The sequence below is a fragment of the Belonocnema kinseyi genome, chromosome 10 (genome assembly GCF_010883055.1).
Source record: "Belonocnema kinseyi isolate 2016_QV_RU_SX_M_011 chromosome 10, B_treatae_v1, whole genome shotgun sequence".
Lineage (NCBI taxonomy): Eukaryota > Metazoa > Arthropoda > Insecta > Hymenoptera > Cynipidae > Belonocnema > Belonocnema kinseyi.
The window spans coordinates 94290840-94301129 of NC_046666.1; the positions used below are offsets into that span (position 1 = coordinate 94290840).

The 10290-nt window shown below is 25.6% G+C and overlaps 1 long non-coding RNA gene across 1 annotated transcript; it reads right to left on the reverse strand.

The window, feature by feature from the left end:
* Window positions 1-247: 247 nt before the first annotated feature.
* LOC117182258 lies at window positions 248-4753 on the reverse strand. Its single transcript, XR_004468291.1, has 3 exons — window positions 4698-4753; window positions 4331-4449; window positions 248-432 (listed from the first exon to the last, which is right to left on the reverse strand). It is a non-coding gene; the product is annotated as an uncharacterized LOC117182258 (long non-coding RNA).
* Window positions 4754-10290: the final 5537 nt, after the last annotated feature.

Genomic DNA, 10290 nt, shown 5'->3' on the forward strand with positions numbered 1-10290 from the left:
TTAGCCAAAAAATCTCATTTGCAGAAAAATAGTTAAATTTTCTAATGGAATAGTACAATTTTTAGTTGAAAACTTGATTTTAAACCTATTATATCATAAAAAAGGAAATTAATTTTCGACAAAAGTGTTTAACCTTTAACTGCAAGTAGATGAAGTTTAAAGAAAAAAGGTAAACGAAAAATGAAACAAAAACTTTTACATTGAGAAAAATTTTCACTTCGAAATACAACCTCTACTATAAATCTACGTGAAGCACTTTTTTCTGAATTCGAAAGAAGGAAATTTTAAATTTCGATGAATGGTGACTTGGAACAGAGTTTTTTTGAACTCCTTTCTACTGAATCAGAGTTTTAACTCTTTAAGAAAATTTCCATTCCATGTGAAAAATTCCCTGTTCCAAATGAAATTATTTTTCTTTGACGAAACTCCCTCCTGAAAAAAATTATAATTATTTTAACTCATTTACTCTGCAACTGTAGGTAAAGTAGATATTATTTTTCGAAATTTAGCAAAATTATTGAAATAATTAATATAATGAGTCAGCTGAATCATATTCAATCAGTCAGAAGCGATATAAATATCAAAACAGGCTCTCAATTCTTCAGATATCACATTTCTTTTAGTATCTACCTGAAAAAAGAAACTTAAACAATCAGATAAAAATAAAAATTTTCAATGCACTTGAATTTTACAATTCTTAATTTAAAATACGCATAGAATACACAAATTCTAAATTTAGAATTAAAAGTTTGTATTCTAGATTTCAGAGAAGAATGCTCAAATAAAATGAATCCAGTTTTTTCAGTTTTTCCGTTTTCTCCCGGTCAAGTTTTTTAATTTTCCCGGTCAACTGAAAGTAAAATTTTCATCTTTGCCGCTAAACGAAAAACATTTATTTTAATTCATGATGTTTATTCTAAACATCGGTCAACACAACAGAGCAAAAAATTGAAAAATAAATGAATTTTGAAACAAATACTTAAATTTACTAATAAAAAATATCAGTTTATAATAAAGAATGGAATGGTTAAACTTTAATTTGAAAAAATTGACTTAAATTAAAATTAACAAATGAAATGGATTTTCAACAAAATAGTTAACTTTTCAACTTAATTGATGAATGTCCAACTAAAATGACGAATCTTTAACTGGAATAGTTGAATTTTAAATAAAAAAGATGAGTTCTGACCTAAAACAATGATTCTTCAACTGAAACTATTGCATTTTCAACAGTAAACAATTAATTTGTACTAAAAAACATAAATTGTCTATCAAAATTTAAATAATTAAACTTTCAGTTAAAAAATTAATGCTCAACCAAATAATTGAATTTCCAATCACAACTATGGGATAAACAATTGGAATAAGTTACTTTACTTTTCACAACAACAACAAAGCTTTCCCAAAAATATGATTGTCAAGAAGACTCATATACATTTTTAAATAAAGTGATGAATTTTTAAATAAAATTTTTAATCTTTGTCTTCGAAATAGAGGAATTTTAAAACGGAAAGATGAATTTTCAAGTAAAATGATTATTTTTTTACTAGAATAATTGAACTTAAAAAAATGAATTTCCAACACAGAAAATTCATTTTCTCCAAAAAAGATGAATTTTCAACTAGTATATCTAAATTTTCAATAAAGAATGCATAATTATATTTGCAACCAAAAAAAGGAATTTTGAAATCAAATTATGAATCTTCAACTTGAATAGTAGACTTATAGGTATATAACAAAAATATGAACTTTTAACTATAAAGAACAATTTGCTACAAAAAAAATTTTTTCTCTTACAGATTAAATAAATTTTTAAGCAAATAGTTAGATTTCTGGATGTAAAATATATTTGTTTGAACCAAATAGTTCAATTTTTATTTAAAAGATAAAACAATTTCGTCCAAAAATATAAGTTAAAATTTCTGGTAAAAATGTAATTATTACCAAACAACAAAAAACAGCTGAAGTGCAGAATAGGGACGTCACCTATTTTTTAGCCGGAAGAATAGTTGTTTTCTTTTATCGACAAAAAAATCATTTTTAACATAAAAAAACAACAAGTTTTTAATAAAATATTTAAATTTTCGGTAAAAAATTCCTTTTTTTCAAAGAAAAAACAAGTTTTCAATCAAATAGATCATTTTTCGACTATAGAAATAAACTTTAATTCAAATGTTAAAACTTCTATGACAAAAATTAATTTTTATATGTTTCATATTTTAATTTCAAGAATGAGATTAACTAACAAAAATTATTTTCTACAAAAAAACGTCGATTTTTTTACCAAAAATGTCGTTTATTTTTAATGCGTGAATTTTTAATTTACACAAAGAGGCAAACTTACATCCTTTTTGTTAAATTTTCAATTGGAAAAGCTGAATTTCAACCCAAAGTGAGACGATTAAATTGACAATAAAAAAAATTAATTTTCAACCAAACTGATGAATATTTTCAAGTAAAATTCTGAATCTTTAACTGGAATGGTTGACTTTTGCCCTCCGAAAAACTAAATTTTTAACAAAATAATATTAATTCTCTACAAAACAGCGATTTTTTCACAAATCACAACAATTTAAAAAAAATGGTTTCATTTTTTAATAAAGAATATCAATTTTCAACCAAATCGATGAATTTTCATTCAAAAATAGAATAGTTGAATTTTTCGTTGAAAATCTAGTTCTTAACAACAACAAAAAAACAGATTTACAGAAAAATAGTTAAATTTTTTACTAGAATAGTTAAATTTTTTGTTGAAAAATTGATTTTCAACAGTGTAGTTATATTTTTAAAAAGAGATCAATTTTCAATTAAAATGATGAATCTCGAAACAAAAAAATAAATTTTTAACAAAAGTGTGTAGCTTTTAACTGCATCTAGATAAGTTTTCAGGAAAAAAAGGTAAATTAACAACGAAGACTGCGAAACAAATATATTAAAATTCGAAAATATTTCCTTTTCTAAATACTACTTCCAGTCTAAAAACTACTTGAAGCACTTTCTTTTTCGAAAATTTGGAGAAAATTTTTAATTGTCACGAATTTTGACTTGAAACAGAGATTTTTTAAACTCCTTTCTTCTAAATCACAGTTTTAATAATTTTAAAATTTTAAAACTTTCAGTCGAAAAAATTAATTTTCTATAAATCAAATGGATTTTCAACAAAAGAGTAAACTTTTCAACTGAAAAAGTGGCATTTTTAAATCAAAAACTAAAATAAATTAATTTGAAATCAAAACATAAATGTTCAAGCAAAGAAATGAATTTTTATTTAAAATGATGAATCTTCGGCTAGAAAAATTAATTTTTAACTAAAGAGTTTAACTTTCAACCAAGTATAAAAAAGATAATTTTACAAGAAAAATAGTAGATTTATTAACAAATTGTGCAATTTTGAGTTAGAAAATATAAATTTTTTGTAATTGACACTTATGTGTATTTTCAGTTGAAGAAATTAATTGTCAACAAAACTGATGAATTTTCAACTGAAATGATGAATCTTAGACTGGAATAGTTAAATTATATGTACCAAAAATATGGATTTTCAAACATAAAGAAAAATTTTCTACAAAAAAAGGAAATTTCTTTACAGAGTACACAAGTCTCATACAAATAGTTTAATTTTTAGATAAAAAATATAAATTTCTGATCAAATAGTTGAATTTTTATTTAAAAGAAATATAAACTTTCAACAAAAAATATAGTAGTTAAATATTCTGGTAAAAAGAGAATTCTTAATAAAACAAAACAAAAACGAATTTTGAGCAAAAATGTTAAATGTTTAAATCAAATAACTGAATTTTTAGTTCATAAAATTGATTGGTTAGTTTGCAGGATAAAGGCGTCACCTGTCACCTCTATTTTGGCAGGAAAAGAATTTATTTGTCAACAAGCTATTAGAATCTTTAATTGAACGATAAATGAATCGATTTGATGAGGCAAAAATTAAAAATTATTGTTACTTTTGTTACTACGATGTCTCAGATATGGGTCTGTCACGATATATCGTAATGATCATATTTGACGAGAAGTTGGAAATGGGTAGTGATTTAACCAACATTATTCTTTTTACTAGTCGTAGGGGTGCCTTTCCATCCGCACGAAAGGTTGGAAAAGGGTAAAAGTTATGACAAGATTACTTTAGTGACCTGTCAAATAGGTCTTGCTGGCCGTTTGCATATATAAAAGTACCTGAAGGATAAGTTTAATATGATCATTCCGAAATCGTGACATACCCATATTTAAGATATCGTAGTTAAAAAAGTAAAAATACAATTTACATTTTACAATTTATATTTCTTCTTTTAAATACAAATTATACTCCAAAACTTACTTGAAGTACTTATACTTATGTCAAATTGGGAAAAAGGCACCTTCAATGTGTGACGAATGCACATGCCAAACATTCGCTGATCCAAGTCAAATTATATTTCTTCACGAAAAATCCTTGTCCTAAAATAAAAAAGATAACTCTCTTCTAAAATTCCCTGTCACAAGTCAGGATACAGAGCATAATCTAACGTGCAGCTCTGCACAAGTGTGCAGTTCTGAATGGAAAGTGTGCAGCTCCGAATTTGTGTTGGGGAGGTACTTTTGAAATTATTTTAAATTAATCAAGTTCGAATAAACTAAAAATAACTTCAACAATTAATAAGGAAAAAACAGTTTTAGAGGTATTATCTTATATGAATACAACTTACACGAAAAGATGCAAGATACGAGTATGAGAGTAGAGAAAGATGTTTTCTTTTCAAAAGTGATTTCTCGAGTGAATGATTTCCTTTTTTTTTTTTTTAGTTTTCGTGTAAAGGCTGGGCCGTGCAGTTCTGAAATTTGCTTAGATTATGCTCTGTCAGGATAGATGAGCAGTAAGCTAATAAAATAAGACACCACTTATCACGAACAACACTTCTAACTTCTGACTTTCGATAGCGCATTGTTATCGCGTGTTTACAACAGATCGACACCAACCGGCAGCGTTCGGTTTCACTCGTATCACGTCGATGACCTACGCCAATCGTCGTATATTAATGTTGCCAAAAAGAACTCGTCCAATTGCAAACAGATAAGTGATCAGAGAAAGAGAGAGAGAAAAAGAAAGAGATCAATCGTCCCTGAACTGAATACTGATGCCCCCGTCGAAAACTAGTTTGTCTTTATATTTCGTTTATTAGCAGTGTCGGAAAGTACACTCGGAGCCCCGGGGCGCAGGGCTGAAAATAAATTTCTCAGAAACGGATCACAGAACGGTCCCTGTAACCATATTGTAACCTATATTTGAAAAATGTGTATAATAATATGAACGCTTCCTAGAGGCAGGCATTTGAAAAAAACGCAAAAACCCGGGATTTTCTGTGAAAAGAAACTAAAAATTATCAGGGGTTCCACGCAGTCACTGCCTGATAACTTTTTTTCTCAAATCACTTCTTCAGTCACTCTTTAAAATAAAAGACGACGGTAGACCCTTTTCTTTCAATAAACATTTCAATTCAAGTCTATTGCTATTTATAAATTATCTTGAATTCTTAAAAAATATTACTAGGTATTTTTAAAGATTCGGAGAAATTTTCAATAGATTTCAATAGTTTGAAGGGATTTAAAGGATTGCATGCTATATTTAAAACACCAAAGGCATTTTCAAGAGTTTTTAATTGAACATATTCTGCGGAATTTTAATATATTTTTCAACTAATTATGTAATTGATCCTGAGGGTCAATTGATAGAGTGTTCCAATAATTATTTCAAATCACACGGTATCCTTAAAATATTTAAAAAGTTTCAAGCGATTCTGGAGGATTTTAAATATCTTATATTATTTTAAAATTTTACATGGAAATTTTGAATTGATTGATGTAATTTAAGGAAATTTCAAACTATTTCAAATATCAAGAAATTTCAAAAGATATCGAAGGATTTAACTACTTAATGCAATTTTAAACAATTCCCATAATTTTTTATTTAATTCAAAAGCTTGAAGGGCTTTCAAAGCTTTGGAAGTATTTTAGAATATTCAAAAATATATATCAGGCATTTTCAAGAGACTTAAACATGTACAAAGTATTTACAAAGCAATTCCAAGGTTTATAATAATTTTAAAGGATTTAAACAAATATGAATGCAGGTGTAAAGAATTTGGTAGAATTTCGTTATTTCATTATTAAATGAATTAAAGTACACAGTTTTATAACCAACATTCTTATAGAAACTTTGTTTGTTTCTTAAAAAATTATTTAAAAATCAAACGCATATATTATGCTAAGCAGGTTTTTTTGAAATCTCATTTTCCTATACAATAATTTGTGTTACTGTTTAATAAAGTTTCAGATAAAATGTAGTAGAAATTTTAAAGTATATGAATAGATTTTTTAACCGTATAACATTTGCGTTTCTTGACATTATCATGTCATGAAAACAAAATACTTTTTTTAGAATATTTAGCAAAGATCAAATCTGTCAGACTCAGATATTGGAATCTTAAATTGTAATTTCTTCGCGAGAGGATAGATTTCGGGATGAAACATTTTTGATTGATTTTTATAGGTTTTAAACATTTAGATTAATTTAACGAAAATCCCGTGGAAACATTTTGTATTCTAGTTTCGATCGAAAGGACTCAAAATACAATAAAAAATCGCAAAAATGAATTATATATTTTAAAAGTCCTGAAAAATTTCTTTTAATAATTTGTTTATAGGACTTGACAATTAGGTGTAATTTTACGAAAATATCTTGAAAAAATATAATATTCAAATTTTGATTTCGATCCAAGTGATTCAATATCCATGATTAAATCTCAAAAAAGGAATGATAATTTTCAAAAAGTCCTCAATAATTTTATCTGAATAATTTTTTATTGTACTTGACAATTAAGGTGAATTTTAAGAAAATACGATGGAAAAATAGAACAATCAAATTTCGATATGAACGATTAAAAATACATGGAAAAATCTTTAAAAAGGAATTATAATTTTTCAAAAGTTGTAAAAAAATTTATTTTTTCTAGTTTTTGGTTGTACTTGACAATTAGGTTTAATTTTACGAAAACACAGTGGACAAATAGAAATTTCAAATTACAATAAAAACGTTTTAAAATACGAGGAAAAATCTCAAAAAGCAATTATAACTTTTGAAAAGTCCTAAATAATAATTTTATTTTAGCCATTTTTGTTGGACTTAATAATTTAGTTTAATTTCACGATAATACTGTTGAAAATTTAAACATTAAAATTTTGATCCAAACGATTAAAAATACAGGAAAAAATCTCAAAAAGGAATTATAACATTTAAAAGGCCTACAAAATTTTATTTAAAACTTTGTTGATTGGACTTGATAAATTAATTGAATTTTACGAAAATTCCGTGAAAAAATAGAAAATAAAAATTTTGATTTAATCGACTCAAAATACAGGAAAAAATCTCAAAAAAGAATTATAAGTTTTAAAAAGTCTTAAATAATTTTATTTCAAACATTTTTTCATAGAACTTGAACATTTAGTTAGATTTTATCAATTTTTTGGCAGGGATTTTAATTTTAGTTTAATTTCACGAAAATACTGTGGAAAATTTTAAAATTTAAATTCTGTTTCAAACGATTCAACACAGAGAAAAAATTTTCAAAAAAGGGTTTATAGTTTTTGAAAATTCATAACAGAAGTTATTTTTTCCATTTCTTGGTAGGGCTTGACAATGTAGTTTAATTTTACGAAAATACAGTGGGAAAAAGGAACGTTTAAATTTTGGATCCAAACGATTCAAAATTCGTGGAAAAATCTCAAAAAGGAATGATATCTTTTGAAAAGTCCTCAAAAATTTCATTTTAACAATTTTGCGTAGGACTGGACAAATTGGTAGTTTAATTTCACAAAAATACAGTGGAAAAATAGAAAATTCGAATTTCGATCCAAATGATTTAAAATATGAGGAAAAATCTGAAAAAGGAATTATAACTTTTGAAAATTCCTAACAAATTTTATTTTAACCGTTTTTTATAAGACTTGACAATTTAGTTTAATTTCAAGAAAATACCGTGGAAATTTTGATTTGAACGATTCAAAATGCAGGAAAAAATGTCAAAAAAGGGATTGTAATTTTAGGAAAGTTCTAAAAAAAGGTATATTTTCCATTTTTGGTAGGGTTTGACAATGTAGTTTAATTTTAAAAAAATATAGTGAAAAATAAAAAATTTAAATTTTGGATCCAAATGATTCAAAATACGATGAAAAATCTCAAGTAGGAATTATAACTTTTGAAAAGTACTAAATCATTTTATTTCAACAATCTGTATAGGACTTGATAATTAAGTTTAATTTTACGAAAACACACTGGAAAAATATAAATTTCACATTTCAATCCAAACGTTCCAACTAGTGGAAAAATCTCAAAAAGAAATTATAACTTTTGAAAAGTCCTGAATAATGTTATTCTAATAGGTTTTTGGGGGCTTGACAATTTAATTTAATTTCAAGAAAATACCATGGAAAATTTAATATTTTGTTCCAAACGATTCAACATACAGGAAAAAGTCTCAAAAAGGAATTCTAACTTTTAAAAGTCCTAACCAATTTTATTTTAACATTTTTTGATAATACTTGCCAATTTAGTTTAATTTTACGAATCACCGTTGTAAATAGAATATTCGAATTTCGATCCAAACAATTTAAAATTCGTGGAAAAATGTGAAAAAGGAATTACAAACTTTTGAAAAGTCATAAATAATAATTTTATTTTAACCATTTTTTCGGCGATTTGACAATTTAGTTTAATTTCACGAGAATACCGTGGAAATTTTCAAAATTTTAATTCTGATCCAAACGATTTAAAAAGCAGAAAAAAATCTCAAAAATGATTTATAACTTTTAACAGTCCTAAACAATTTTATTAAAAAATTTTTTCGATTGGATTAAAAATTTAGTTTAATTTTATGAAAATACCGTGGAAAAATAGAAAATTTAAATTTTTATCCAAACGATTCAAAATACAGGTAAGAATCTCAAAAAGGAATTATAGCTTTTATAAGTATCGAAAAATTTTATTTAAAATCTTTTTTATTATATTTGACTTTTACGAAAAGACCATGGAAAAAGATAAAAATCCAATTTCGATCCAAACGATTCAAAATACAGGAACAAATCTCAAAAAAAAAATAACTTTTTAAAAGTCCTGAATAATTTTATTTTAATCATTGTTTAACGGACTTGCCAATTTAGTTAAATTTTATGAAAATACAGTGGAAAAATAGAAAATTTAAATTTAAATCTAAACGATTCAACATACAGGAAGAATTCATAAATTATGAAAAGTCCTACAAAATTTAATTTTATGCATTTTTGGTAGGGCTTGATAATGTAGTTTAATTACACGAAAATACAGTGAAAAAAATTTCCATTTCGATTCAAGCGAATCAAAATACTTGGAAAAATCTCATAAAAGGGAATATAATTTTTCTAAAGTTATACCAAAATTTATTTTTGCCATTTTTTAGTAGGGCTTGTCATTTTAATTTAATTTTACAAACATACCGTGGAAAAATATAAAATTCAAACTTCGACCTAAACGATTTATAATACTTGGAAAAATCTCAAAAAGGAATTATAACTTTTGAAAAGTCCTAAAAAATTGTATTTGAATTATTTTATATAAGACATGACAATTTGGTTTAACTTTGCAAAAGATACAGTGAAAAAAAATTCAATTTTCGAATTCAAGGATTCAAAATACAGAAAAAATCATAAGAAATGAGTTAAAATACAAGCAAAAATCTTAAAAAGTACATTAATTTAAGAAATCGAAGTTTCAGACACCCTACAAATTAACGGGATTATATTATAGCCACACCAAGCAAATTTTTTATTAAAATCATATTGATTCTTACCTTCAATCCCACCAAGTTTTGTAATGCCTGACATTGCGTTTTAAAATTTATTTCTAACACTTCTGACATTTCAAACCAGCGGGGCAACATCTTCGTAATGAATTTATCTGGTTTGATTTTAAAATACCGTATGCAACTTTACTGTTTGAATTTAACAACTGTGAACAATTTATCAACATAAATATTTTAATTAGTCTCCAATAGTTATCTCAGATGTTACTGTAATCTTTCAACGATTTCCCCGTTACCGACGCAGTTTCTAGAGACTGGCTACTAAGCTTCTGTGACTTGGCGTTGTCATCCATTTCCACACATGCTTTTTCCACTAGGAGACGAACACTTCTGCTATCTGGTCACCTCGCTCTTTTACTACATTTTAATTATTTTATTTGAATCGGAAATCATATTTTGTTAATTTTTA